This window comes from Pipistrellus hanaki, assembly GCF_964339955.1.
Source record: "Pipistrellus hanaki genome assembly, chromosome: 5".
Classification (NCBI taxonomy): domain Eukaryota; kingdom Metazoa; phylum Chordata; class Mammalia; order Chiroptera; family Vespertilionidae; genus Pipistrellus; species Pipistrellus hanaki.
The window spans coordinates 17,157,197-17,171,123 of NC_140507.1; positions in this window are offsets into that span (position 1 = coordinate 17,157,197).

Sequence of the window (13,927 nt, forward strand, 5' to 3'; positions counted from 1 at the left end):
AACTCGAAGCTTACATGCTGCACACACACATCCACACATATGGTACATATATACATATACATCTGCATGCACATTATACTTGTGCAATCATTGGAATTTGTACACATATCTTATACATATGCATACACATGTATATACACCCGTATACATTTATGCACACACATTACACCTGTAGAGAACATAGTAACTCATTATTCAGGTGAGCACCTCTTGTCCCTTACATTCAGAAAAACATTCAAGTTAAAGTCCACCCATTATAGATTCACAATACGACAGTTTCATGGCATGCCCTTGAGTCAAAAACTATAATATGCAGTGACAGTGCATTTTCAGGGCTCTCCATTTTAATGCACAAAGTAGAACTCCAGTCTCACTTTTGTATTTGTGCAGGCTATTGAGTCCCCTCATGGAATCTCTTCTCCATTCTCTTGCCTTCAAGAAGCTTCTCTGTAGACCCTGAGAAAAAGTGATTCCTCTCTCCACTGAAATAATGAAATCTTGCCTGGATCTATCGGTAGTTTATGCTGTAAAACTGATTGGAGCTGAAACTAATGGCATCCCTTTCTTTTGTTTCTGTAAGCAGCCTGAGGGCAAAAACCACTTTTTGTTTTTGTATGCCATACACAGGCTTTAAAACAATGTCTCACATGTGTCACAGGCTCAATAAATAGTTGTTGATTAATTGAATGCATCTATTTCTATAACAATAGAGAAAGACTTAAGAGATCCATCTAGGATCAATGTGTGGAAGTTCCTGGAAATCAATTTATACTCAGTTTTAAAAAGAACTTTCTCAGAGCCCACACTGTGTAATGCTGCAACAGATTGTTCTATAAAATACCACTGGGTGAATTCTAGTCAAGATAGAAGTCTATTTTTGAGAAATATAATTGATGCAAAAGATGAAGGATCAAAGTAGACATCCTCTAATTTTTTTTCCTGGCTTTAACTTTCTGATAATTCTAAATTCAAATGAAAGCAAGAAATCTTACTGGAATCAGTTTTTATCATTTTCTCAGGCTGCCAATGAGATAGACTATCTCTACATTGAGCACATAAATCATTAGCTATTTTTCTTTTTTCTACCTAGCCCTTTCTCCACTATAACTGCTAAATTATATTGAGTGACATCATAGCAGCTAAAAAGCATTAGCAACCACTGACGAGCTGCTGACACTTCTTGGGAATCCACAAAATGCATATATTTTATTTGAAGATAATTTTGCTTTGAGTTAACATATTTGTTCATTTTATCTCCCCATTCTTGCTTATAAGGCTGGTTTCCTGAAGTTGGGCATTGGTGTCTGAGAATTTCCTTGTTCTACTGCCTAGCCTACCTGTGGCACCATAATCCTATTTACAGCAACCAAATTACTTTCTCTGAATCCAATTTATACAGTGACAGATGGGGAATTCCAAAAGGGAAAGTTTCCATTCATATCCAGCAAATCATCTTCATGGGAAGAAAGTGAGAAGCAAACTTGGTGACATACACAGAAATTTAGCTTCTAAAAACCATCTTCTATTTTTTAGATTATTTCTCAGTAAAGTTGCTGGGCCCATAATAAATTTGGGCCTCACTGTTTTCAGACATTCAAATTAACCATTAATGAATTATGATGAATTTACCTTACTAAGAAATATTACAAAATTGGTTTTCATTTTCTTTCTCTTTGAATGTTTATAACATTCACGTCACAAGCAATACTTGATAAAGACATAATTTAAGAAATTCAGTGTGCAATATCTGATATTTTCCTCCTTTTCTCTTTTGAAAAGCTCCTATTTACAGAATTACTTGGTTCCAAATGATTGTATATCTGGAAGTTTTAACATAACCAATTATTAGGCATTGTCCTTGTCTGTTAGCATATCTTTTGCTTGTTTATTTGTTTTCTTGGTTCCAAAAACCTGTAATGTTGTTTTGGCTGTTGCTTGACATGACCTTGAGGAAAATCCGTTCCCCAGTGGGGAACTTGCAGGAGAAAGTTGATGGATGTTTTGCTCTCACATTGAAATGTTCTCTCTCTCTCTCTCTCTCTCTCTCTCTCTCTCTCTCTCTCTCTCTCTCTCTCTCTCTCTCTCTCTCTCTCCTCCTCCTCCTCCTCCTCCTCCTCCTCCTCCTCCTCCTCCTCCTCCTTTTCCTCCTCCTCCTCCTTCTTTTTCTTCTTCTTTCTCTAAAAATCAATAAAAATATATTGTGAAAAATGCCCTGAGCAGAGTATAACAGAATATGCTAGAACTCTGTGGGAAAAACTCACTTGTGGACTTGCTGATGGTAATAATCACGATCACAACTTGACTGCACATTCATGATGCTCCAGGCCTGCCTCTGAGTGCTTTTCAGTCATCTACTTATTTAACCCATTTGATCATTCTATGGGGGTGCTGCTTTTATTAGTAATAAATAAGAAAGATGAGATGCAAAAGGATCAAATACATTGCTTAAGGTTATAAAACTTACAAGAGTCAGAATCTAAACCTGGGTAGAATGGTTCCCAAACCTTGCTCTTATGCATTATGCTTCTCTGCCTTTTATCAGAAAGATGTGAACACATTTTTGGGTATTGTCTATAAATGTCTGTGTATATGTATACAGGAGAGGAGACACACACACACACATACAAGTATATCTTGCACGTACATTTTCTCTTACATTTGCAGAGCTCTGCCTCTAAACAGGGAAAGGATGACTAACAGTTCCTTATGGTTGGTTGATTATCATAATACAAATTCCTACAAATGGAAACTATTGCCCTAGCTAATCTTAACTTTCTTACATCAGTAGCTATTTCAAGAAGAAGCAATTCCCATCTGTTATAGAAACATATTCAGTGACAGCATATATCTCCTTATCCTAGTACCATCCCATTGCAGTGCCTTGGTGAAAACAGCATGGTTTTCTTTGTTACTTCTGGAACATTCTTTAAGCCAAAATATGTGAGGGGACTTTGTGCCTTCTTGGGTGTAATATACAGAAGAGTGATTATGATCTTTGCCTCTGTTTTTGAACTCACTAAATGTTCAGATGTTTGTAACAATCAAACCTTTTGGTTTTATGTACTTTTCTTGAAATATAATGTGTATCTGTTACTTTTCTGCTTAACATGTTTTCCCTTTGGGGAAACAGTCCACCCCTGCCTGGTAGAACTGTCATTCACATGGTCCTGCCTTGTCTGTGACAGTCATGGGCTCACGACCCAGGCGAAGTCCTATTCTATCTGCCTGGACACAGATTGTTTCAAGGTTGGGCAAATGACCCAAAATGGGGCCCTCAGGGTTTTTCCTTAGACTTCTGAATGTGCCATTGGGGGAGAGGGTCTTTCCTCTCTTGAGTATGGTGGAAGCCTGGATTGTTGAGAGTTGTTGCTGGCATGTGAAATGAGTCTGCCTGAGAATTAAGCCAAGAAAAAAAAAAAAAGATGCCATGAACAGACTGATACATTTTAGAGGGAAAGTGGGGGTGGGAGGCAGAGATTAACCGGAATTTATATGCATATATGCATAGCCCATTGACAGAAATAGTGTAGTGAAGGCTTGGGAGGGGTGGGTGTGTGGAGGAGAGAGTCAATGGGAAAACAACAATAACAACAACAAACTAAAATAAAGGGACATCTATAATACTTTCAACAATAAAGATAAATTTAAAAGAAAAAGATTCAAGAAAGGTGAAGGGATACAAAACTTTCACCTCTTGAGTTGAACCACATTTGAAGCTAAGGTCTAATTTGGGATTTTCAGTTGTGTAGTTTAAACAAAAGGGGAGTTTCTGTCAGTTGCAACCAAGAGTCATAATACTTGCACTCCCAGAACCAGAGAATAAGAAGGAAACATACTGCTCTAATTTCTTACCTGGTAGTAAAGCCCTGAATTGCACTTCTGTCATTGGTTACTAGGGCCTGTCTCTGCTTGAATTCCTGTAATGACAGGAGGTTTTTATTACCCTTGGCATTTCATCCCACTACTGGCCAACTTTAGTCTCCAGACAACTACTGTTTCCTCATATCAAACAAGTTGCCTTCTGAAACCTTTCCTTCAGTAATCTCACTGACATTTTCGGGAGCTTCCCAGAAAAGTTAACTTGCTCCTTAAAATAATTGAAGACAATCATCTTGTCTCATTTCTTTCAAGCATTCCTTTTCTTTTATTCAGAAGTTAACAAACTGTTGTGCTCCTCACCCTGCCCATATCATGTTTCATAAATACTCTACTTCTATCCAGCTGTCTCAAAAGCTACCTGGGGAAGGTCAAAGAGGCTGTTGTTGATTCCCACTCTCCCATTAGCTGGTTTTTGTTTATGTTTCTGCACATTGCTTCATTTGGAAAAAAAAAAAAGATTGGGTAGTCAGTGCACTGGTGGGTTTTCAGCCTTCTGAAAGTATTCCCTAATGCCAGAATTAATCAGAGTAGGAAACAAATCTCTGTGGATGAGTGTTGATTTGCTCAAAGTTCATTTAAATTATCCTTGGGGTCTATGCCTTTACTGAGGCTGCCTGGAATGCCTTCTCCACTGCAGTTCCCAAATCCTTTATGGTGTGAACAGTTGCATAGCTGAATATTTATGCGCTTCCAATTAAAATACTGATACTAATGATGAAAGGGGAAAATGGATTAATTGTTGGATTTAAGAGTTTTAAATACTTTCTTGCTAATATCAATTGCTTTATGTAAAATGAAATTATAATGCTTCTTTTCAAAAGAAGTCACAAATGTAACCCCTGTAATAAGAAGTCAATTAATTTGGAGATGCTTCAGGAAAAAACCTTAATAAACTGCCTCATTGCTTCTCCTTCTTCTCCCTTAGGGTATCAATGTGAACAGTGTGATTTGTATACTCCCACACTAATCTATATACTCAAACACAGGCACACATATATCAATTTCCTTTTGTTTGTCTATTAATATTATATTCATGAAATTAATTAATACTTATAGATTGTTTATCATGCATCATACACTGTTATAAGCATTAGGGACACAGAGCGAATAGATCAAACAACCCTGGCCTTCATGGAGCTTATATTCTAATTATGAGGAGAGAGAAATGCACCGTATAATTGGGTAAAATCCATTATACACTGACACGCCTTGGAGAAAAGTAAAGTAGGAAAAGGAGATTAAAAGTATTGGGGGTTGCATTGTAGTAAAATGCAACCAGTCATGACTTTAGTGTAAAGGGTTAGTTGTATTTGGGGAATGGGTAGAATAAGTGCCATATTTCTGGGTCAGGAGTATCCTGTGTGTTCAAGGAACATCCAAGGGCCCAACTCTGACGGAGGAAAGTGACTGAGGAGAAGAGTAGAAGTGGTGAAGTTAGAGCCATGGGCCTTAAATCTCTTGGGAAGGCTAACCTCTACTTCTGTAAAAACTACTGTTTGAAATTCTCTGCTATTAGATGATCCCTTATCCTGTGAGTCAACTCTGTTATTTTTAGACTGCTCCTTACTCTGTAAATTAACTTTCCTTTCTAGCTGCTTGAATAGTAGGGAAGATAAACTTAGCTCTCTGACCTTGTAGGCTAGTCATCTGACTTAAAGTCTGGAAAAAAACTTGTTTGGGAGACAAAGTGGGTGGAAAGATATAAATAAGGGAAGCTCCCTCCATGTTTTTGTTCAGAATTTGAAAGACATTTTTTTTCCCTCTTAGCCAGTGTAATAATAATAAAGTGGAACTCCATCTCTCTAAGCGTTGCTTGGTTTTTCTCTAGTCTTCTGTAACAGTATCAGTAAAAACTTTAGATTTTACTCTGAAAGAGACTGATGGTTTTGATCTGAGGCATAACATACCCTGATTTTCATTTAATGGGGTCACCCTGGCTGCTGTGCTGAAAATAGGGAGCCAAGGTAGAAGACCATTGTAATAAACTAGGGGAAAGATGATGGAGCAGGATGGTTGAAGTGGGTGGGGCATGAAGTGATAGGATTCTAGGTACATTCTCAAGGCAAAGTACCCAGATTTGCCAAGGTGACCAGACATGGTGTAAGACAAAATGTAGAGCCAAGATGGTGCTAATGCCTTTATCCTAAAACTGGAAGAAGAGTTGCTATCAACTCAGATGAGACAGACTGCAAAATGAGCAGGTATTTTCCAGAGAAAGAGACCAAACATTACATTTTTAAGGCATGTTAACTTTGAGATGCCAGTTTGGACATTATTTTAATAGGTGTGTGACATGCTATAAGGTCATTAATTGAACCATTCCTTTATGGCTGAGATGGAGGTTATCAGACATTTGTAAGTATAAAGTTCAATGCAATGTTTCCAAGATGAGATTCTTGTTGGTCACTTACCAGCATAAATGTCACCTGCTCAGAGGCACTTTTCTTTATCAGCCACTTAAAATTACAAGTTATCACATTGCTCTGTTTAGAGTCTCTACTTAACATTTATCTCTGCCTGACACTTTTCCTTAGATATTTACAATCCATCTCTGCCCCTTAGAATTTAAGCTTTGTAAAACCAGAGCTTTTTCTGTCTTTCATGCCTGGCACAGACTAGTTACTCAGTAAATACTTTTTGAAAGAATAAACACTATTACGTATGCAGATCATCATGTACTAATACTGTTTTTATAGAATAGATTTCCCAAAAGTGGTATTGCTGTGTCCAATTGTATTTTTAATTGTACTGATATTGCCAGATTAATTTTCTAACAAGTTATCACAATCCATTCTCCCACCAACAATATATGAAAGCAGTCATTTTCCTACAGCAATTAAAGCACTGAGTGATTTTATCCTTTGATGTTTTACTCAGCATTGCTTTCTTATTTGTCAATCCTTCTGCTTCTAATGGCTTCAAGTAGTTTAAGTAATTCACATACAGTTAATGAACTCCCACTTAAGACAGGAAACGATTTGTTTGGGTCTCTTTGAGATTGTCTTAAAGACTGCACTCACTTTTAACTTCATGGATTGTTTGATGTTGTACATACAGCTGATTTATCACTAAGAGATTTAACTCTTTAGCCCTTTTCTCTTTAGTGCTTGGAAACTTGAAACCACTGAGAGAATAAGTTTTTTCCCCCCATTACAACACCTGATGGTTTTGTTGTTTTTTTTCCTCAAGTGATTTATGAGAAGTTGTTTTGTAAATCCATATTTTAAAACGCATGCATGTTGAATCATTCTAGGAGAGGGATGTGAATAATGGTATAATTAGTGTAATAAATGTTGGGTCCCGGTTGAAAACAATTTATTTTTGCATAAAGTCTATGGGGCTTTGAAACCTTCTAGCTGAAACAAATTATTTACATCTTCATTCAAGGGGAAGTAGACAATTTTCTCCTCCTCAGATGGTCTTTTCAAGATCTTTACTCACAGCATTCGTCTCTGAGGAGGCTTTTCTTTGTCCCTTGATGTCATTTGCCCTTCATTGTTGGGTCTGAATCTCTTGTTTTCATCCAGCTGTTGTGTGTTCTTTCATTTGAGGAGTCAGGTTGTGTTTAAAGGGAGAGTCCATGAAGTCTGAGGCTCTGAGTTCAGATGCCTCTCCTGCTCTGAAGCTGCTGTGTGTGATGCTAAGCAAGCTTCACAATCTTATTGTTTCATTTTTTTCCTGCATACACTGGGGTACAGGAATGCCTGTCTGGTGGCTTGCACTGTTATAGTCATAGTGCCCCCAAATCCCATCATCTGGCCAGAAAGTAAATGTTACATAAAAGTCTCCTTGCTGACAAACCTGGTTTGCAAAAAGCATTTGTTGAGCTCCTGAAACCATACTCTGTGTAAGGTCTGTTTCCAGTCAGTTCCTCATCCACAATTTGAAATCCAAAAGCCTTTAAAAATAGCAAGACATGATTAGAACTCAATGGATGGTAAAACTGACCTGAATTGATTTGAGACTATTTATAGTCTTTATACCAATTGAATGGATAGTTACACAGTTCTCTGTAGAGATATTAATGGGTACAATTATGAAGTACTCATCAGATCTGACTGGAGATGACAAGTAATTCATATTACCTTTCAAAACCCCAAATAATTGGGATTCTGAAACCTAGGTTTTGGATAAAAGCTTTGGAATTGCAGGTAAATTTGTATATTATAGGGTCTGCATAAACAAATACATCATAGATATAAAACATAGAGACAAACTATTCAACAGCAGTATGATACCAATAGTGAAGGAAGTAAATGTGTGTAAAAGGTTTTCATTGACCAGAAGAATTAAAAGCAAGGTTAATTTCTGGGGTAAACAAACAACAATATATAAATTTAGAACTAACAGAAAAAAATAAATGTAAAATTATTTTTAACAAATTCAAAGCAAGGCAAAAAAGTAGAGTAAAAGAAATATTGAGAGGCAGCTGATCGATGGCTCTCTCTCATCGATGTTTCTAATTCCCTATCTCTCTCCCTTTCTCTCTGAACAAAATCAATAAAATATATTAAAAAATAAAAAAAGAAATATTGAATAAGCAAGAAAAGTGTAAAATACAAAGAAAAATATATTAAATTTAATGGACCTAAATGTTCCATGTAGAAGTAAAAAAATATTAGGACAAATTGTTTTAAAAGGAATAAAATAAAAAACATTTGGGCTTTCCTCCCAAACCCAAGAGACACAAACTATACAAAAAGTACAAAATGGTTGAAAATAAAAAGATTACAAAATATATTGCATGCAAATACCAAAGGAATGACAGGAACAATAGACCTTAAGGCAAAACAATTTAATGCTAAAATGTTTAATAATAATGCTAAAAGGTTTAATTTACCATAAAAAATATAGTAATTCTAAATTTATATGCATATAATACATTCTCAAAATATGTAAAGTGAAAATGGACAGAAAGTATGAGGAAATATAGACAAATTTATGAAACCAATAGAACACACATCTTTCTGGAACTGATATAATAATTTATTAAACTAATCACACATCTCTTAGATGAGCGGGCTGAACTGCTGACCTCTCAGAGAGAGAGAGAGGTGGAGCTGATCACCAGCAGCCAATCTTCTCTCTATTTCCCAGAGGTCAGCAGTTCAGCCCACTTGCCATCAGCCTGGTATGGCTGCTGATCAGCCCCACCTTTATTATCAGGCCTGGAGATATGCCTGGAAATGCTGACTGGGATAGAAACTGACCAATCAGAACCAAATCTGGGTGAAGTGCGAGGAGCCAATGGCTGCCTAGGAGGCAGAGCTTTTGACACTGACTGGCATAGAAACCGACCAATCAGAACCTACTTTGGGTGAACTGCAAAGACAAAAACTAAGATGAGGGCTGAGGAGGGGTTTTAAGGGCAATGGCTGTTTGGTGTAAGGTGTAAGAAAGTGATTCAATTTTTTAATGACCAGTTTGGTAGTATATTGCATATGGCTGCCTATCTGACTAGATATGGGGATTATGTGTTTTTGTCTACCAAGAGCATCTTCTGCTGAAAAAGGCTTTTCTTCCCCATTTAAGCAACCCTATCCTATATAATCTATACTAATAAAATGGTTATATACTTATTAGACTGGGTTGACTGGCCATCTTCCAGACATCCAACTTCCTTCCGAACAAAGCCAGCATGGTAGGGGCAGAGGCAAAGGCAGAGGTAGTTAGGGGATCAGTCAGGCAGGCAGAGGGGTTAGAGGTGATCAGGCAGTCAGGCAGGTGAGTGGTTAGGAGCCAGTCATACTGGATTGCAAGAGGGATGTCCGACTGCTGACTTAGGCCTAATACCTATGGGATTGGGCCTAAATCAGCAGTCAGACATCCCTTGAGGGGTCCCAGATTGGAAAGGTGCAGGCCTGGCTGAGAATCCCCCCTCAATGCATGAATTTTGTGCACCGGGCCTCTAGTCATTAAATAAGTTTACCTAGAGAAAATACATAAAACAATAAGTGTTATAACTGTAGAATATGTGTTCTTCTCAAGCACAAGTAGAACATTTAAAAAACTCAAAAATACATTTGGTTATAAAGCAAGTTTGAATAAACTCCAAGTGTTTGAAATTATATAGAGTTTTTTTCTGTCACCCCAAAAAATTATTCTATTAATCAATAACTCATATATTTGGATATTAAGAAATATATTTCTAAATAACCCTTTGGTTAAAGAGAAGACTATATAAAGGAAAATATTATACATTACAAACTATGCAGCTAAAATAGTGACTAGAAAGAAATTTATAGCTATAAGTATACATAGTAGAAGTTAAAAAAGACTGAAAGTTAATAAGTTAAGAGTCTACATAATGAAATTAGAAAAAAGAATAACAAAATAGATTTTTAAAAAAGCAGAGAGGATAACAGCAAAAAATTAATTAAAGTGATAAAGTTATACCAAATGTGATAGAATCAACAAACCCAAAGTATTTCTTTGAAATACTTAAGTTGATCAACCACCTGTAAGACAGATCAAAAGGAAAAAAAGGATGAGACACAACTAAAATTGGGAAAATATAACATCACTTTTAATTCAATAAATATTAAGTCACATGAGCTGTTTTATGCCAGGAAGTGTTTTTTTAAAAAAAACCAAATCTTTCAAAATTGAACCACACACACACACACACACACACACACACACACACACACAAAAGACAAATGAACACTTTCTAAAATAATTAAATTTGTAATTAAAAAACCTTTCTACAAAATGAACTCCAAGCCCAAATGACTTAACTAGAGAATCCCTACCAGCATTTCAGGAAAACCATAATTTTAATTCTACATAAACTATTTTAATGAAAAATAGAAATTTGACTACACTGAAATTAGGAACATCTTTCTCTTAAATGATATTATTGAATAGTACATTTTAAATGAGCAAATTGCATAAAGTGTGAATTGTATTTCCATAATATGGTTATATTAAAAACCCTAACTATAGTATTGATATTTAGGAATGCATACATAGGCAGTAAAATTATAAAGAAAATAAAGGAAGTGAATAGTATAGAATTTAGGACAGTAGTTTCCTATGGAGAAAGAAAGGATTAAGATAGGGAAGTGCAGGGTGAGGTGGTAGGTGATTCTGGGGTGCCATTTATGCCTATTTCCTTACATAGGTGATAGATACACATCTTTATTTTACAATAACATATTAAACTGTCCATTTATACTTTCGCCGAAACCGGTTTGGCTCAGTGGATAGAGCGTCGGCCTGTGGACTGAAAGGTCCCGGGTTCGATTCCGGGCAAGGGCATGTACCTTGGTTGCGGGCACATCCCCGGTAGGGGTGTGCAAGAGGCAGCTGGTTGATGATTCTCTCTCATCGATGTTTCTAACTCTCTGTCCCTCTCTCTTCCTCTCTGTAAGAAATCAATAAAATATATTAAAAATAAATAAATAAATAAATAAATAAAATAAACTGTCCATTTATACTTTAATGTCTTCATATTTGTGTTATACTCCAAGTAAAAGATGTAATAAAATATAGTAAAATATTAAAAATTCACATAAAGGGGTGAAATGGAAAAATGATAAGGTTAGGAATATGGTAAACCTATCATTCAGAAATGGGAACACATTTGCACTACTAGGAGTAAAGTGTTTTGTTCTCTCTGTCAACATCAGTTCTTACATGAAAGTTCCCTTTGGTCTGTGGTTGGATTGGGATAGAATTTTCTATTCCCTGAATATATATATATATATATATATATATATATATATATATATATATATATGTATATATATATATTCAGGGAATAGAAATGATACTATATATATATATATACTATATATATAGTATCATTATCTAAGGCAAAGCATTGACTGTACATTTGTTTTCTTTCATGTCCTTAGAACTTGTTATACAGCAAAATTGTAAGTATGATCTACTGATGATAATAGTGATGATGATGATGGCTAGCATTCATTCTTACATACTCTAAACTAAGCATACACAGTACTTCATCTTAGTTTTCTAAACAATATCATAAAGTAGTAATTTTATTCTTGACTTTCCCCTTAAGAAACAAAGGATTAGATATCTCAGTTGAATTGCAAATGCTCACCAATTTAGGAAATGAAAGAGCAGTGACTGAGATCTAGGGAAGACATTATTAATCTCAGTCTATGAAAAAGAAAGGAGTCTTAGAAGCATCCAGCAACTTATACAGTGACTTTGCAGGTGATATTCAAATCAGGTTTCTTATCTGCAAATCTACAGATTTCTTTAACATCTCAGGATAATCATCATAATCATTGGTAATTGGGTGCCCTGGGCACATTTCTGTTAGTTTTTTTTCTTTTTTTCCCTTTTGATTGTGGAATTATTGAAGACAAACCAAACTGACACATGCATCTCTTCCTGAGTCACTTGAGAATGCTTTAGTTAGCTTGAACAGTTTAGCCATAGCTTGTTCTAAGCTGAACTGCCTCCACTGCAAATCAAACTTCTTCTCTGCTTTTTGGAGGAGCCTGTTTCTTCCCAGCCTCCTTAGCCTTTGCAGAAGGAGGTGGATTAATCCTCTGGAGTTATTTTCTCCCCTTCTCCCAATCCTAGCCTCTTCTGCCTTCCCACACAAATGCTGGGGCCTCATTATCACCTCCTGCAGGAGTTCATTTACTCTTCCCTGCTAACCACAGGGAACTCAACAATTCCTGGAGATCCTCACCAGCAAAATAATAGAATATTTTGACAGTTGTTTCTTTGGCAGCTTGATATAATTAGAGATACTTGCATCTTGCATCTCCTGATTGTTCACACTTCTCAAGAACAATTGTGAGTTAAGGGTCCTGGTACCCCACCCCCCTTACTTTTGTTCACAGAATAAAATAACTAATAAATAAATAAATAAATAACTTTTTAAAGAACACTTCCCTTTTTCTTAAATGAGGAAATAGAAGTTCAAAAGGAAAATGGCCTGCTTACAGTGAGTTAGTGAGTGAGAAGTGATTAGAAATCAAATCCTCTTCTTCTTTGGTCTATGCTTTTTCTGTTGGGTGAATTTATAAGATCAATGATATCTGGGTGCTTGTGTTATTCAGACAATAGTGGTTACAATTATAAAGAGAGTATGATTATCATATTGTGCAGAGCCTCCCAGTACAGGAAAATCTCAGGTTGCTAAATTTGATAAAACAGCAAATGCTAATGATAGAAATATAATTTCAAGAAGACAGCAAAGAAAAGTGTTGAGTGGTGGTACTCAGAATTATGATATGAAATGGTTAATACCTTTTAAACCTTGAATATAGGAATATTGCCTCTGTGACAAATAAACTGTTGGGGCAAGAGTGCTTCTTAAAGCATACTTATTAACATAAAAATGGGAAAACTCTGTTGTATGGGTTCACATAGGTAGTTTGTTTGGTGGAAGTGGATCTTAACATGAAGTTAAAAGACACAGGTTGTTAACAGAGATACTTCATCCCTCTGAGCCTTAGTTTCTCATTGATAAAATTGGACTAGATCTGCAGTTTTTCAACTTTTAGTATGCATAAAAATCACCTAGGGGACTTAATATGATGCAGATTCCAGATGTCTAATCCCAGAGATTTGTATTCATTGATTTGGGGTGGGGCTATAGGGTCTGTGTTGTATCAGACTGCTAAGAGGATTCTAATGAATTAAAATATACTGGGAAAAAAGTTCCATCAAAGATTTATTTTTTTGTAACATTTTTGTAACATCAGTTAAAAACCTAACAAATGTTGAGATTCTCTGCCATTTAATAGTACTTCCAGAGCATTACCTGTTTGCTGCCTTAAGTAATGATGCCATAAATTCAATTTATATATCACATTTATAGGCTTTTGTGGAAGCCAGTGCAGCCCAGCAGGAGGGAGCATGAGTCTGAATTCCAAGGCAGAGTATTAGCTTGTTTGACCATTGCATTATTTCCCTTGACTCCCCAGGTAACTGTAAAAGTCTCTGGTGCTTTCAAAATAGTTGAACAAAAAGAAGTCCTTCCAATTTTTTTAATTAAGCAATGTTTGACCTTCAAGGCTTTAATTTTTCTTGACATATAACTTATTACTTAATTAAA